Source organism: Ceratina calcarata, unplaced genomic scaffold (genome assembly GCF_001652005.2).
Source record: "Ceratina calcarata isolate Rehan_Ccalc_2016 unplaced genomic scaffold, ASM165200v1 scaffold131.2, whole genome shotgun sequence".
Classification (NCBI taxonomy): Eukaryota; Metazoa; Arthropoda; class Insecta; order Hymenoptera; family Apidae; genus Ceratina; species Ceratina calcarata.
In genome coordinates this window covers 153,991-163,859 of record NW_017134152.1, presented here as the reverse complement: position 1 = coordinate 163,859, position 9,869 = coordinate 153,991, and the positions used below count along the sequence as shown (strand labels likewise).

At 35.9% G+C, this 9,869-nt stretch overlaps 1 protein-coding gene across 1 annotated transcript in view; it reads left to right on the top strand.

The window, feature by feature from the left end:
- Positions 1–452: 452 nt before the first annotated feature.
- Positions 453–9,869, top strand: part of LOC108629210 (uncharacterized) — a 124,623-nt gene continuing 115,206 nt past the window's right edge. Inside the window, exon 1 of the mRNA XM_026817221.1 lies at positions 453–1,666. The gene's annotated coding sequence lies outside the window, so the exon portion shown is untranslated. The remainder of the gene's footprint in view (positions 1,667–9,869) is intronic.

The window sequence follows — 9,869 nt, the reverse complement described above, 5'->3', positions numbered from 1 at the left end:
GTTGCAAGTCACCTACAATTCTATTCAGAAAGTGTCATAACCATAGATTAAAATATTAGAAATTATACTTTAAAAATTCCCTGTGACTTGGAAAAAGACGTCGAACAATCTTATAAACCTTATTTCTCTGTAAATGTCATTTTTCCTAAAAATTTATTGTTTAAAATTAAAGGACACATATTGGACATAGTTTTTGATCATATTTCTTATACTATTACTAGAAACGGCTCATACAATCTCAAACGAGATTATCTCGTCTTGTAAGGTGTTCGAATATTTTCGCGACCGACTGTATATGTATAATATAACACGGGTAACACGGTAACACGGCACACGGCAATGGTGGTGGGACAAGACTGAGAGGGGTGGTTCGTCCCCTGCGATGGGATGGTTCGTTGGGCGACCGCCGTTGGGGCGCTGCAACCCGTAGGACGTCAGTTCGCTATCGCACCGCGACACGGTCGGACCTTATTCCGTACCCGTGACCGTTACGCACTTCGTATAAAGTGCACGCGTGTAATCGTCGAAAAAATTCACGAAGACGCCGGAATAACTCGTGGGAACATCGAATTCAATCCGTTCGCGGATGAGTAAACGGATTGTTAATACGCGTTCGCTCGAGATGAGATGACACTAACGTGACTGGTTGACGAACAGAGTTCCTGGAACATCACCTCGCCCGTGGATGACACGCGAGGAAACTCGTGTATGAGTTATTCGTCACGCGTGGGTCGAGAACGACGTTGCAGACGCACGACGCAGGTTTCCTCAAGATAAGATTGTACGGTGTAGTGTGAAAATTAAACTTGCTTTTAATAGCGCCCAAGTTGGAAATCGTGTGTGCAGTGATCCAAAAGTTGCCATTGCTTGACACCGTGTTGAATGATTTCGATTTCAAAAACAATTACGAAAAGACATCGAGTGGTATAGTATTTTAGACAACGTTTCTTCTGTATGTGCGCATTTTTTGAGTGAGAATCGAAAATTTGAAAAATCAGTTATCTCACACGGCGGTGTGCAAATATCACCTTTAGGTTGTAACGAGATAAGGGATAAGGAATCGAAAGTGCTTTGGATTTTCGATTGAACAGGATGAAGTTTCGCGCCGGGTTGGAATGTTCGCGAAAGAACGTCGAATATGCGAGTTTTGGCCGCGAATTTAATCGACGCACGTATGCGTAAACGTCTCGGGTCTTTGCCGAGGGAGTTTCAATTAAATCTCCCGCGAGGAAGGTCAAGTGCGCCGTGCGAGCGACGTTCGGTGTTCAGTTTTAATTAAATTACCCCGGAGATTCCCATTATATCGCACTTGTGTTCGAAATTAATTAGCGACGGTCGGAGACGACGAGCATCGTGGCAATCATCTACGTGGTGCCAGTGCGAAAACCAAGTGCACGTATAACTTGGAAAGATCGCTGTGCTGCCGCAGAATCGACGTAGTGTTGTTTTCCGGTCGAACGACTCGATTGGTATCGATCGTAACAAAATCATCCGGAATACAATAGAAAAAGAGAACAAGTGTGTCTCGTATGGTTGAATTCGCGTGTGCAGCTTAACGAAGTTAAGGATTTTTCGTTAAACGCTTTTCGCGAGTGACCAATTGCGCGTGTGGATAGTGTGCTGAGCTTCCTTCGACGGGATGAAAACGACTTAGCAACGGCGACAGGTAAGATGATGCCATAAATAGAGATGGTGCTCAAAATCGTTAATCGTGATTTTTCACGGTGATCACAAAATCATGATGACGATCCTGATTATAGCCAATCACGACCGCAATCGCGATATTGTACAGTGAATGAACTTGCTATGATCGCTTTATTAACATTTATTAAAGTAATCGGAAATAGTTTTTTATTTTTAAAATATCCCAAATAATTTCGTGAAATTTACTATTTGTTTTGAAAGATAAAATTATTCACTTATTTATAATTTATTTTAAACTACTAAAGGTGCGTAAGTAGTGGATTTATAAAAAATCAGAAGCAATCCCGAAAATCACGAATTACTCTAAAAAATCACCATCATTGAGAACGAACATTATCGGATCACTAGTCATAAATTGTGATAATAAATGAAACGTTCGTTCTATCACTAGCCATAAATTGTAATAATAAACGAAACATTAGTTCTGTTTAATGTTTTTTTTTATGAATTGTCTATTTATTCGGTTTTATTTTATTATCATATTTCCATTATGAATTGAACTCAAGTTTAATGCTTTATTCATATTACTGCTCACAATCAGATTGCAAGTAGCTGTGAATTACGTTCGTTAATATAATTATTCTGGACGGATAGAGAACTGATTGCAAAATGTCGGCGAACAAACATAACGTCTTATCCATTGAATTTTTGTATTAGGTATTCTTAGCGTTGATTGTTTATATCAACTAGTACTGTAAAATATTTTATCCGGATTGTTGCTCGTAATCGTATTTCGAATACTTTCGAATTTTGTTGGTTAGTATTGGTTAGTCTTAGCAAATAGAATTAAAAACGGATTGCAAGATGTTTGCAAGGAGATCTTTGTTGCAGTGTGGCTAATGCGTACAAGAGCTTTTTGAGAAGTAAGAATCGCACTTGATTTACGTGTAACTTGATACACTTGGAAGTTTGATTCTCGATGTTTGCGGTTTGTTTAAAAAACTTAATTATAAAAGACCTAGTTCGAATATTAATGACCCAGCCCTGTCGTAAAACAATTTACCGTATTTACGCAGCTATTCACTACTACTTAGACGTTAAGCATTCACTCGTTTCTGAGCATTCAACTGAACAAGAAGCATTTCCCAATAGGGAAGAAATCCAAACACAAACGGTCACAATTTGAGTCAGCTCCATAAATATATTATGATCTAAAGTGATTCTCAATACCCGAAACAGAGCCATATATTGTTTAAAAATCATGATAATCAACGTGTGTTAATAATTAAGAAATCAACGTAGTTCTCAAACTAAGGAAATTATGTCTCTCTCTCTCAGCTCTTACACCTCGGTTTCCAAGCTATCGCCAAAGTTGTTCCAGCGATGTACCAGCTGCCGGTTTATTCAACACGGTTCACGTTGCAATTCTTTTATATAAAAGCGTACATCAATTAATCGGTGGCTTCTTTTGTTTATAATTTCATATTTATTGATAGTCAGAATTTGACAGTTTCATGTCGAATTAAATTTATGAGAACATAAATACAAATTGATCAATAGATTATAAATATGAAACAGAGTGTAGTGAATTACTAGACAGAGAAATGTCCTTATGGTCATTAAACTTTTATGCTTCATATTGTAATCTGTTTTAGATAAAACACGTGCGATGTATTTTGGTAGGCAGATATATTAACTTTTTTTTTAAATTGATCGTTCGTATCTTTTTCGAACTTTGGTAACCATTTTTTAAGTTAAGGAGGCTTAAATTAGCGCGAATCGATTAAACAAGTTTAATCTGTAAACAACTCAGAAAACTACCATAATAACCGAGACTATAAAAAGACGGCGAATCAATAGTTCGAAACTATGGAAAAAGTAAAGTACTAACAAAGGAAAGAATATGTACCGTGTATGGAACTTCTAACAACAGAGAATAATCATCTGTTGATCCTTTCCCTTATGAACAATTAATTGTTTTGTCCTTGGTTATTCGAGATTAATATTTGCATTTAAAGATAACATGTATTATACTTTCGATGTTCCGCATATTTTTACACATTATAGGCATACTTTATATTTTCTGAATACACAATGTTCGTGTATGTAAATAAGTAATTAATAATAATCGTCAATAGGGAAGAAACGAATAGGAAACGAAATTAAAAGAATCTTCGATTTTCCAATGATACAATTATTATTTCAATGTTTATTATTCAATGTTTTTTGTCAGATATCAAGATTAATTACGTGTGCATTCGAAACCATTTTTTCAGAACGAAATATAAAAACTAGGTCAGATAATATACAGTTCAGGTAATAAAAATAAAATAAGTAAAAAACAATGCATATTTGCCAGTTGGTACAAAAATCAGGAAACTTTGTCTCCTAATTTTTTACAATCACGAGTGGATTATCAGACAGAAAAAAACACTTTTCAGTTTGAAAACAAACAGGTCGCACGGGCTCCGCGAAAGTAATCTACGATGTGGTCGCACGTGCGAGCCCGTATTCATCATAAAGCCAAGATTAAATTGCGGGACTGAGAAAAGCCCTGGTCTAAACGGCTTCATATTTTAGTCGCACGCGGAAGCGACGATAGCGATCTTCCTAACCAATTCATCGCTTTTACGTGAAGAATAGAACTGGAAGGAAACTGGCGCGAAACCTTTAAAACAGAAATAAATTCGAAAGCGTATCTGCTTATTTTGTGGCATTAATTAAGTTACGCACGTGATTTCCTTACTCGTTAACTTTGTTTTTATAAAAAGATTTATATTTTATATAAGAAAATAGAATAGGCGTAGATTTGCATTATTTTATGTTCAGGGATTTTTTTCAATTATGTACTATCAGTTTTATTTTGCATAATAACCCGCAGTCTAATTATTAATTAGTGTATAGTTTATTGCACGATTTATTGTATAACTTTACTTTTATATATATAAAAACTTTATTTTCAACTTCTTCTATAAGAAACCTTCTAATATTCGGTTATTAAAAGAAGGAAAACTGAATGACGTTTGTACTATCAGTGAAAGTATTAACACCTACGTAAAATAATTGAATTATTATATGCATACGTCAAATGTGTTCATGTGTAATGACTTCAAGGGACTACGGATCAGCTTCGTAAAGTATATCTAAAAATAGTAGCACGTGCTATGTTTTTGATATATTTTGTTAACACCCTAAGTGGTATGTTGTAGGTATACTTTAATTACTTTATAAAGCTGGTCCGAAATCCCTTGAGGCCAGTGTACATTATCCTAAAGTAGCGTGTAGCTAATTAATACTATTCCACCGCGTGTCGCTTTATTAGTAAACAATAAAAAGCTGTAATTAATTAAAGGAAAACCCGTCGACAAACGTTTGGCCGTCGGCGCTGTACCCGTCGGATCGTTCAAGCGTATGACACAGCGCAGTGGAATAAAAATCGGGCTTCTCTTTAGAATGAAAAAAAGAACGGTATCTAGGATCACGGTAATTCATTCACAGCGGAGCTTTGAAAACGTTACAACAGGATATTATTCGCGAGGAAAATACGTTCGTTGACGTTCCGTTAACAAAAGTTCCCGGCTGTTTGCCGATTTTCAAGTCTGATTTAAACACGCAGAAACCTTGCTGAAGAAAGGGGAAACTGTTTCTCTGTTTTTGTGCTACCCATTCTGTAATCGTACACGAGGAATTCGCGCGCATGGAAAAAGCGAGCGAATTATCCGGAACAGTAGGGAATAACCCGGTGTTTATTGTTAGCAGAAAAAGTAAAGTCCATCCCGTCGTACAGAAAAGGATCTTTAAAAACTGTAGGATATTATATCTGTTTATGATCATATTTTAATTATACACGTGTATAATAATTAGAGAGTTTGAAATGCTTTCATTACAATTTCTTGCCGTTTTTGATACTTTCTCTGTAACTTGAAAAAATATGCAAAGAGAGAAACCAATTGCAGTAAATTATCTTCCTTTTACCGGGTATACGTTCAATTATTAAAACTCAATGTATTTTTTTACAATTTTCCTAAATTTGTAAGACGCTTTTTTTGTAAACTAAAAACCTGGGAAACAGCCTCAAATATTTGCAAACATAAGCTAAGCATGAAAAATCAGTCGCGATTCACGGCACACTATCCGTGCATGTAACATCAATTCGATGGTGTAACGAACTGTGCCGGACGTGTCAAGAGGCTTCGATGGTCGAGAGAGAATTACACGAAAAGCGCATTCGGACAACGTGAATGAAAAAAATGTCGCCAGCGTAACGGGTTTGCGACTTTTTTCACCCCCTAGTGCTGGTTCCAGGCATTTCCATAATTTAGGACGAAAAGTTAAATTACCTTAGCGCGGTGCGAGCAAACAGCCAGCATAATTCTGGCAACGCCAGACAAAGAAAAGCTGCGATATACGTAATTAGTGCTTTCGTGGTAATTTCGCATGCTTTTTGCCAGTACGTACGTAAAATTAACCGACGAATGTTGGTTTTTGAGCGGACCGTCGCGTCATATTCCAGATAAATGTGTTAATATTCAAAAGTATCGAAGCAATTACTTTTTTTTATTAAGCGTAGTAATGTATTTGTTTTTATACATACTTCATGAAGCATATTTTCATAGTTCATTTCCTTTTCCTTAAACCGAATTATCAGACAAACAAAAAATAAGTCTCTTTAAAGCTGGTCTTCTACTAACGTTGTATGAGCGTTATATGTATAACACTCTTTTTCCGAGCATCGTACGTTTTTTACCGTTCCCACCACCACCAGTTTTCGATCTTACGAAGAATGTTTACGGCATTGGACGTAGCTTACTCTGCTTCTGTGCTAAGTTTCATAATTTCTGGATTTTCACAAACCTTTCCTGTGAAGAACGTAACTGCCCCGTAACTTTTGAACGGTAGTATACGCGCGTCACGAATTGTCGATTCACAAAGTACGATCTACGGTTACACGTGTACAATGCGCAATGTTTGAGCAAAGATAACGCGGACCCGTTACAATTTCATTCCGCGACCGATACCACAAATTCAGCCACGAAATTGCATAGAAAAGAATTTCTGTGTCATTCGTTTCAAGAGTTTATTTCTAATCTCCGCGAATTCTCGATTCATTATATCTTGTGTTGCGTGCGAATGAAAGCGTTCTGCTTCATTTGTACATTATTATTAATTCATATTATTAAATATAACTCTAAACTGTAAAGCGAAACTGAATATCGCATCTTATTGTGAGAGCTGTTATATTAATAATCGTAGCAGTGATTTAAAATTATTAACCATTTGATTGCTAGACTGTGGATTTGATGGATTAAGCAAATTGAAGATGCAGAAAATATAAACATTGCATGTAGTGTATAATATCATAAAAAGCCAAATGCATATTGCAAATCGTAATGTAAATTTTTATCTCACATACATTTATTTTAATTGATATCATGATATAATTTAAAAATCAGTCTATTGACTAGTTTATTAGAAAATACATTTTTATTTACTGAAGCTTGTTGAACGAACTTTTTATTGATTTATTCTGCACATAGATTAATATTCTCTTATTAGTTGAATTTAACTTAAAATTTTTACGTGTGTTATAAATATGAAATAGATCAATAGCTAAAAAAATTGCCATAAACACGTACAATTGCGCCCAAGATTTCCACCACTGGTTCCTTCCCTCGCGCGCAAGTGGAAAACGATTGCTGTAAGCGGTTCATTCGTCACCCGAAGATAGCGTCGTCCTTGAGATGGATCCGCGGGAGACAACGTCTTGCTTCTTCAGTCACTAACCATTAGCAAAATGACCTAACGTGGCCGAGGGTCGATGTCGTCGGGTGTCCCCTGGGACTACTTCCTGTACGCGACGTGGTCCATTTATTCAAATTCAAATCACATACGATTCGTTCTACACGAAATGCGAGGGAGTTCTTTGTAACGGAGAAGTAAACGTTGTTCGCAGTTTTAATTTCATAGTTTGCTTTTATCTAAGATTATTTTTAAACTGCTGATTTAATCCATTTACAATGATTCGTTTTAAAGTGAACAATGAATCATTGTACATTTTTCCATTAATCCATTCTAGTTTGTTGAAAAATTATCCAGACCTTATTATTCCATTAAATGCGTCCCTTTTTCATTATGTGGTGTATTAGTTTCTTTCGTAACAAAGCAATGTGTTTAAAAGCGTTTCTTCTTTACATCGAACGTCGGTTACTTTGTTCTTCGACTTAATTTATGTTTTAACTATTATTAAGTAGGAGACATTAGCCTTCGTTTGCCCTTGTTATTTTGTACGCTGGAGTAACTTGTATTAAAAACATAATCGCACTACAAGTTCTAAAGTGCAATTCGCGTGAGACAATGTGAAAATAGAGAAAAGAGTTGGAACATGAACTTAGAAATAAAGAAACAGATAGTGGTAACGCATAAAAAGAAGAAAGAATGAAATAGATTTCGCAGACACGGAAAGGAATTCTTTGGTAAAAAAAAAGAATGAGCAGGAGGGTGAGGAGGAGGCGAGCTATCACTCTATCCGTCCCGACTACTTTTGCGAACCTGCACACACAACTCCGGACCGACCCTTCAGACGCACGTTTCCCCGCTAGTTCTCGGCTCCTTTCATCCGGGTTCGCTTTTACTTTATGCACCGGTTGTGCATGGACTTTATATATCGTCGCGCACCGTGTGCCACGAAAACCCGAAATTCCGCTTTGCCACGGGCTCGCGAGACGTTTCGTAGCGAGTATGTTTCGTCCCTCGTATCTCGTGTGTTCCCCTTTTTCTCAGAATCACGCCGCGCCGAGCCGCTCGGTTCATGCGGTTAATAAACTTCTACCTCGCCATCTTTTATTGTCAACCATCTTCTCTTTCGTTCGCTTTACTTTTTAGATATCTGTGCACTTTTCAGATACTTTCCAAGTTTTCGTGGTCTAGATTCTTGAATTTTACTCAAAGGCGTCTGCATATACGTATGTAAATGCTCATGTATGTATGAACATGCTTATGTAGGCACATCTATTTTGGTTTTTGACCCTATAAACAGACAGTTACGCCTCGCCCTTAGAAGCATGCCACGAGTTAACGTTGTTTATATGCATATTTGGCCAAAATTGAATGAGGCATACAATGAAGTGCAAAATTATTGGTTCACTCTACCAAATTGACTGGCCGATAGGATTGAAATTATTTTTGAGAAATTAGGCAACGATTCATTTATTAGATGAGGTATAAAATCAAATTAGGAAAAATTAGAATTAGTAAATCAGAAGTCGATCAAAAACAACAAATGTTAATCTTATTTCATTAGTCACTTTTGTGCTTCTGTAGTTCATTATATAAAAAATGTAAAAAAGAGTAAACTTGTTCCTTTAAAAAAATAAAAGAAATTCTCTAGATTTCAGTCTTTAAATATACTGTCATAAAAATAATTTTACCTTGCATAGTAATCGGCAGTTTGAAAATAATTCCCAGCCATTCAGGTGATTTTCATAAATAAAAAAGATGGACAATTGATTTGTAATGTTCTATAGAACAGACAAAAGGTACAGCCCTCATCTCTGGTACATACATTCATACACTTTGATACCTATAAACGTTGCAGCTGAAGTTGCACCAGGAAAACCATAACAGTATTAATACGACCAACCTTGACAGCTATAGATTTTGATAGCAATCTTGCCATGTATTAACCTAAATCTTGTTTCCAAGTACGTAAACCTGGCTCAAACTAATGCTGGATCTTATTATTAACTAAGTTTACTTTCCTAAACAATAGGATGGTTTAGAAACTTACAAACTTTCCGGGAGTCTACAGTCTGTACGTAGCGTTGAAGGGACATGAGTTAATACGTGTACAAGATGCTCCGTGAAACTCATTAACACAATTTTAATAATCTGATTAGGACTTGTATAATAATTAGATTGCAATTTTTTATGTAAAATGAAACATATGTGATGTCAGTTTGAAAAGTGAAAATCTTCCTAAGAATATGTATTTCACTTTCGGTATATTAATTATATTTAATAGAAATGTAATAAATTGTTTTAAGGTTGTATGAGCCATAAGATCTCTGCCAATTTAAGAAATGTGATGAAATGCTATGCCTAATATTTGAAGCGTTTTAGGAAAAGTTACATTTACAGGCGTATTTAAATAAATAAAATAAATAAAATTATTCGACGTGCTTTCTTAAGTCACAGGGAATTTTTAACGTACATATAATTTCTAATAT